A 5,831-nucleotide genomic window follows, 5' to 3' on the forward strand; every position below is an offset into this window, starting at 1 on the left:
CCCCCGGGAAGGGCGGGCTAATGGAGACGGACAGGCGGGCGCTCCCCCTAACTAAACAGCGGTCAGCCGCCGGCCCCCGGGCAGCGACGCACCCCCGGCAGCGTCATCACTCGCTTCTGCTTCTGACGTGCCGAGGCGGAGCGCGTACTGCGACACGTGAGTCACGCCCTTTGCGGTACGAGAGCTTACCGTGAACGTACGGGGCGCAGAAAACGTGCACGAGACCAACAGAATTTTTCACAACAGGATATATTACGAGGGTAAGTACATAGACCTGTTTATTTCTACAATGGTTTACATCAGTTTACTGCTTCACCATTTAGCTATTTTTCGGCATAATCATCATTTCTATCGATGCATTTTTGTAGAGGCTGTGGCAGTTTTCGTATGTCCATGTCATACCAGCTAGCCACCATGCTGTTCAGAAAGTTATGATACTCTTCTTTCACCTCGCTGTCGGAGCTGAAGCGCTTTCCTGCCAAATATTCTTTTAACCTAGGGAACAGGTGATAGTTACTGGGCGCTAAGTTAGGACTATAGGGTGGGTGGATGATTACGTTCCACGGAAACTGTGTAGGAGAGCAACGGTTTGCCGAGCGATGTGTGGGCGAACGTTGTCATGGAGAATGTGTACGCCCTTGCTCAACATTTCTCTTCTCCAGTTCTGAATTGCCCGTCTGAGTTTTTTCAGAGTCTCACAGTACCTGTCAGCGGTAATTGTGGTCCCAGTGGGCATAAAGTCGACTAACAATACCCCTTTCAGATCAAAAAAAAAAAAAAGGTTGTCGTGGCTTTACCGGTCGCACGTTCGAACCCTACCTCGGGCATGGATGTGTATGATGTCCTTAGGTTAGTTATGTTTAAGTAGTTCTAATTTGTAGGGGACTGATGACCTCAGATTTTGAAGTCCGATAGTGCTCAGAGCCGTTTTCAACCATGGCTTTACCGGCAGACTGTGTTTGTTTGAATTTCCGCGGCTTTGGCAAAGAAAGATGCCCCCACTGGCGTGATAGTTGCATGGTCTCAGGTGAAAGTGGTATGCCCATGTTTCGTCACCCGTCACAATTAAGTCCAGAAAGTTGTCCTGTTCGAGTGCAAGGGCGTGAAGAAAGGCGCGGGAAGCATCAACTCGTTGCTGCATGTGGTCCTCGGTCAGCATGCGTGGTACCCACCTTCCAGCAGGTCAATGTTTCCGTTAAGATTCTGTGAGCGCTGCTTCGGGAAACCTCAGGAACCAACGTGCAGAGATCATCCAGGGTGATCCGCCGATCTTCACGCATGCTTTTCTCAATCTTCAACACTGTCTCCTCAGAAATTGACGGTCTCTAGCTCATTTGTTCGTCGTAAATTTCGGTCCGACCAGCTGCAAACTCTCTACACCACTGACGAAGATTTTTGACATCCATGCACGACTCACCATACATTTCCTTCAATTGGCGATGGATTTCAATGGGCGCAGTGCCCTTTGCGTTCAAAAACCGAATAACTGCGTGCAATTCGCACTTGGCGGTAACATCCAACTGGAGCTCCATTCTGAACGGCTGCCAAGCCGAGACTGAGCGCCTCAGCGCGGCGTGCACGTGTTTACGCACAGCGCGTGAAGCACTCTTTACAACACTGTGACCGACTGCCACACAAACAGGGTTCTGTTCTTATAAAAAAATAGGAGACCTTACTTTTTGGATTACCCTCGTTGATACCACCGAAGCTGAAGGACAGAGCTGTGAAATGAAAACCAATGCTATGAAAACAAAAGTAATGGCACTTGAAGGAAATAAAAGGGTAAATGTAGTGTTGAATGCAGAAATTTAAACACGTGCAAAACTTCAAACCTCTAGGAAAATGGAAATGAGTGCACGGCATTCTGGCCCTGGAGTCCCCCATTAGTGGAAGTTCGGCCGCCGAGGGAAGTACTTATTGCATTCGACGCCACATTGGGCGACTAGCGCATCGGAGATGGAGATGAAATGATAATGACAACACAACACCCAGTCCCTGAGAGAAGAAAATCTCCTGCCCCAGCTGGGTATCGAGCCCGGGCCCCTTGGTGTGGCACTGACCACTCAGCTAACGGGGGCGGACAAACCTCTAGGAAACAAGATAGAAAGCATCTGGAGGAGCAAACAGATCTAAACCAGGATATCAATGGTGAAAGAGGCATCCGTATTGTTAAGCGGCTAAACTGTCCGCTCCAGGTAGCTGATTGGCAGCCGGCACGGTAGCTCAGCGTATACGGTCAGAGGACTGCTCGCCCTCTGTAATAAAAAACCTGAGTAAAGGAATCAACGATCAACTTGAAAGGATGCCTTGTGACATCCGCGCGCCGCGCGGGATTAGCCGAGAGGTTCGAGGCGCTGCAGTCATGGACTGTGCGGTTGATGCTCCCTCAGGCATGGGTGTGTGTAATTGTCCTTAGGCTAATTTAGGTTAAGTAGTGTGTAAGCTTAGGGACTGATGACCTTAGCAGTTAAGTCCCGTAACATTTCACACACATTTGAACATTTTTTTGACACCCGCGCAGACCAAACGCAATGAACAATACCGAACAAAATGCAATAAATAAATAAATAAGACAGTGGCAGAATGTCAATACTAAGGAGCCTGGTTCGATTTGCGGCTGGGTCGGAGATTTTCTCCGCCCAGGGACTAGGTGTTGTGTTGTCCCGATCATCATCATTTCATCCCCATCAACGCGTAAGTCGCCAAAGTGGCGTCAAATCGAAAGACTTGCACCCGGCGAACGGTCTACCAGACGGGAGGCCCTGATCACACGACATTTACATTTATTTTAGCGCTTAAACTGTTTCATGTTTCAAGTTTCATGGTCCACGGTCGTACTTCCAGGTTGCCTATCTAACGGCTTCCAGGGACAACCAAAATTTGATTGTCAATATTTCATGTGATTACTGATCTAATTTAAAAATTTTAAATGTTATCATAATCTACTCGTTAAGGGATATAACCTTATGTTAAAAGTATACACGATTAGACAAGTTACTACAGCTATAAACGCTGTATTGTGCAGGAAGGTATTGTCGTTGAGTGACTATAGAAGCATACAAGATGACTTACAAAAAATTTCTACTAGGTGTAGAAAAGTGTTAACTTAGTGCTGATTAGTAGGGAAAACGCTCGCGTAATGTTCGAATAGAGTATTAGTGATTGCTACTTGACACAGTCACGATGGTTAAATCTCTGGTTGCAACGCCGCAAAAAGATAGGAAACAGAACGAGCATATGGTCGCCAGAATTGAAGGCGAATGGCCGACTTCGGTGTAATGGGCGAATTTTAGGTATGTGTGGTAAAAGATGCCCCATGTAGAACACTAGTGCGACCCATTCTTGAGTACTGCTCGAACATTCGAGATCTCCACCAGTTAGGATTGTTGTTGTTGCCTTGAGTCCTGAGACTGGTTTCATGCAGCTCTCCATGCTACTCTATCCTGTGCAAGCTTCTTCATCTCCCAGTACTTACTGCAACCTAAATCCTTCTCAATCTGTTTAGTGTATTCATCTCTTGGTCTCCCTCTACGATTTTTACCTTCCACGCTGCCCTCCAATGCTGAATTTGTGATCCCTTCATGCCTCAGAACATGTCCTACCAACCGGTCCCTTCTTCTTGTCAAGTTGTGCCACAAACTCCTCTTCTCCCCAATTCTATTCAATACCTCCTCATTAGTTATGTGATCTACCCATCGAATCTTCAGCATTCTTCGGTAGCACCACATTTCGAAAGCTTCTATTGTCTTCTTGTCCAAACTATTTATCGTCCATGTTTCACTTCCATACATGGCTACACTCCATACAAATACTTTCAGAAACGACTTTCTGACACTTAATCTTATACTCGATGTTAACAAATTTCTCTTCTTCAGAAACGCTTTCCTTCCATAGCCAGTCTACAATTTATATCCTCTCTACTTCGACCATCGTCAGTTATTTTGCTCACCAAATAGCAAAACTTCTTTGCTACGTTAAGTGCCTCATTTCGTAATAGAATTTCCTCATCATCACCCGACTTTATTCGGCTACATTCCATTATCCTCGTTTTGCTTTTGTTGATGTTCATCTTGTATCCTCCTTTCAAGACACTGTCCATTCCGTTCAAGTGCTATTCCAAGTCCTTTGCTGTCTCTGACAGAATTACAATGTCGTCGGCGAACCTCAATTCTTCTCCATGGCTTTTAATACCTACTCCGAATTTTTCCTTTGTTTCCGTCACTGCTTGCTCAATATACAGATTGAATAACATCGGGGACAGGCTACAACTCTGTCTCACTCCCTTCCCAACCGCTGCTTCCCTTTCATGCCCCTCGACTCTTATAACTGCCATCTGGTTTCTGTACAAATTGTAAATAGCCTTTCGCTCTGTGCATTTTACCCCTGCCACCTTCAGAATTTGAAAGAGAGTATTCCAGACAACACTGTCAAAAGCTTTCTGTAAGTCTACAAATGCTAGAAATGTAGGTTTACCTTTCCTTAATCTATTTTCTAACATAAGTCGTAGGGTCAGTATTGCCTCACGTGTTCCAACATTTCTGAGGAATCCAAACTGATCTTCGCCGAGGTCGGCTTCTACCAGTTTTTCCATTCGTCTGTAGAGAATTCGCGTTAGTATTTTGCAGCTGTGATTTATTAAACTTATAGTTCAGATTAAAGGAAGATATTGAAGCAATTCAGATGCGTGCTGCTACAGTTGTTATCGGTAGATTCTACTATCACGCGACTGTTATAAAGGTGCTACGTGAAGTCAAATGGAAAGCCCTGGAGGGAAAGTAACATTCTTTTCGCGTAACACCATACATTAATTTTAGAAACGCTTTCGTCAAACCGCAGAATTATGTTACTGCCACTAACGTACATCTGGCAACTGCCTTGCCGCAGTGGATACACCGGTTCCCGTCAGATCATCGAAGTTAAGCGCTGTCGGGCATGGCCGGCACTTTGGTGGGTTACCATCCTGGCTACCATGCGCTGTTGCCATTTTTCGGGGTACACTCAGCCTCGTGATGCCAATTGCGGAGCTACTCGACCGAATAGTAGCGGCTCCGGTCACATAAAACCATCATAACGACCGGGAGAGCGGTGTGCTGACCACACGCCCCTCCTATCCGCAATCCTCACTGAAGATGACACGGCGGTCGGATGGTCCCGATGGGCCACTTGTGGCCTGCAGACGGAGTGCTTTACTAACGTACATCTCGCGAGAGGGCTGCGAGAGCGAGATATGAGAAATTAGGGCTCGCACGGAGGTATATAGACAGTCGTTTATCCATCGTTCTGTTTGCGAGTCGAACAGGAAAGGAAACGACTAGTTGTGGGTACAAGATGCCCTCGGCCATACTTCATGCGGCGGCTTGCAGTATATACGGGGTGTTCAAAAAGTCTCTCCGCAGTGCGGTACGATTGTTAGCCGCGCGTCCCGTATGATTGTTCGCCTGCCTGGGTTACTTCTCTTCAAGTGGACTCTGCCAACATTCCATTGTTTCGTTTATCTTATCCAGTGTTAATAGTACCAAAAATGTTCAGATGTGTGTGAAATCTTATGGGACTTAACTGCTAAGGTCATCAGTCCCTAAGCTTACTCACTACTTAACCTAAACTAACCTAAGGACAAACACACACACGCCTGCCCGAGGGAGGACTCGAACCTCCGCCGTGACCAGCCACACAGTCCACGACTGCAGCGCCCTAGACCGCTCGGCTAATCCCTCGCGGCTCAGCAGTATCGTTGGTGTGTGTTGCTACGTGTTGACGTGAACGTTTAAGTTCAGTTACTTTGTTCGTTTGTTTCGTTTCTGTCACTGTTAAAATGCTAACCATTGAATAAC

General features: G+C 46.5%; 1 pseudogene; it reads left to right on the top strand.

The window, feature by feature from the left end:
* Positions 1-4,865: 4,865 nt before the first annotated feature.
* On the top strand, positions 4,866-4,983 carry LOC126285560 (5S ribosomal RNA; annotated as a pseudogene).
* Positions 4,984-5,831: the final 848 nt, after the last annotated feature.

The sequence above is a fragment of the Schistocerca gregaria genome, chromosome 8, assembly GCF_023897955.1.
Source record: "Schistocerca gregaria isolate iqSchGreg1 chromosome 8, iqSchGreg1.2, whole genome shotgun sequence".
In the NCBI taxonomy this organism is placed as follows: domain Eukaryota; kingdom Metazoa; phylum Arthropoda; class Insecta; order Orthoptera; family Acrididae; genus Schistocerca; species Schistocerca gregaria.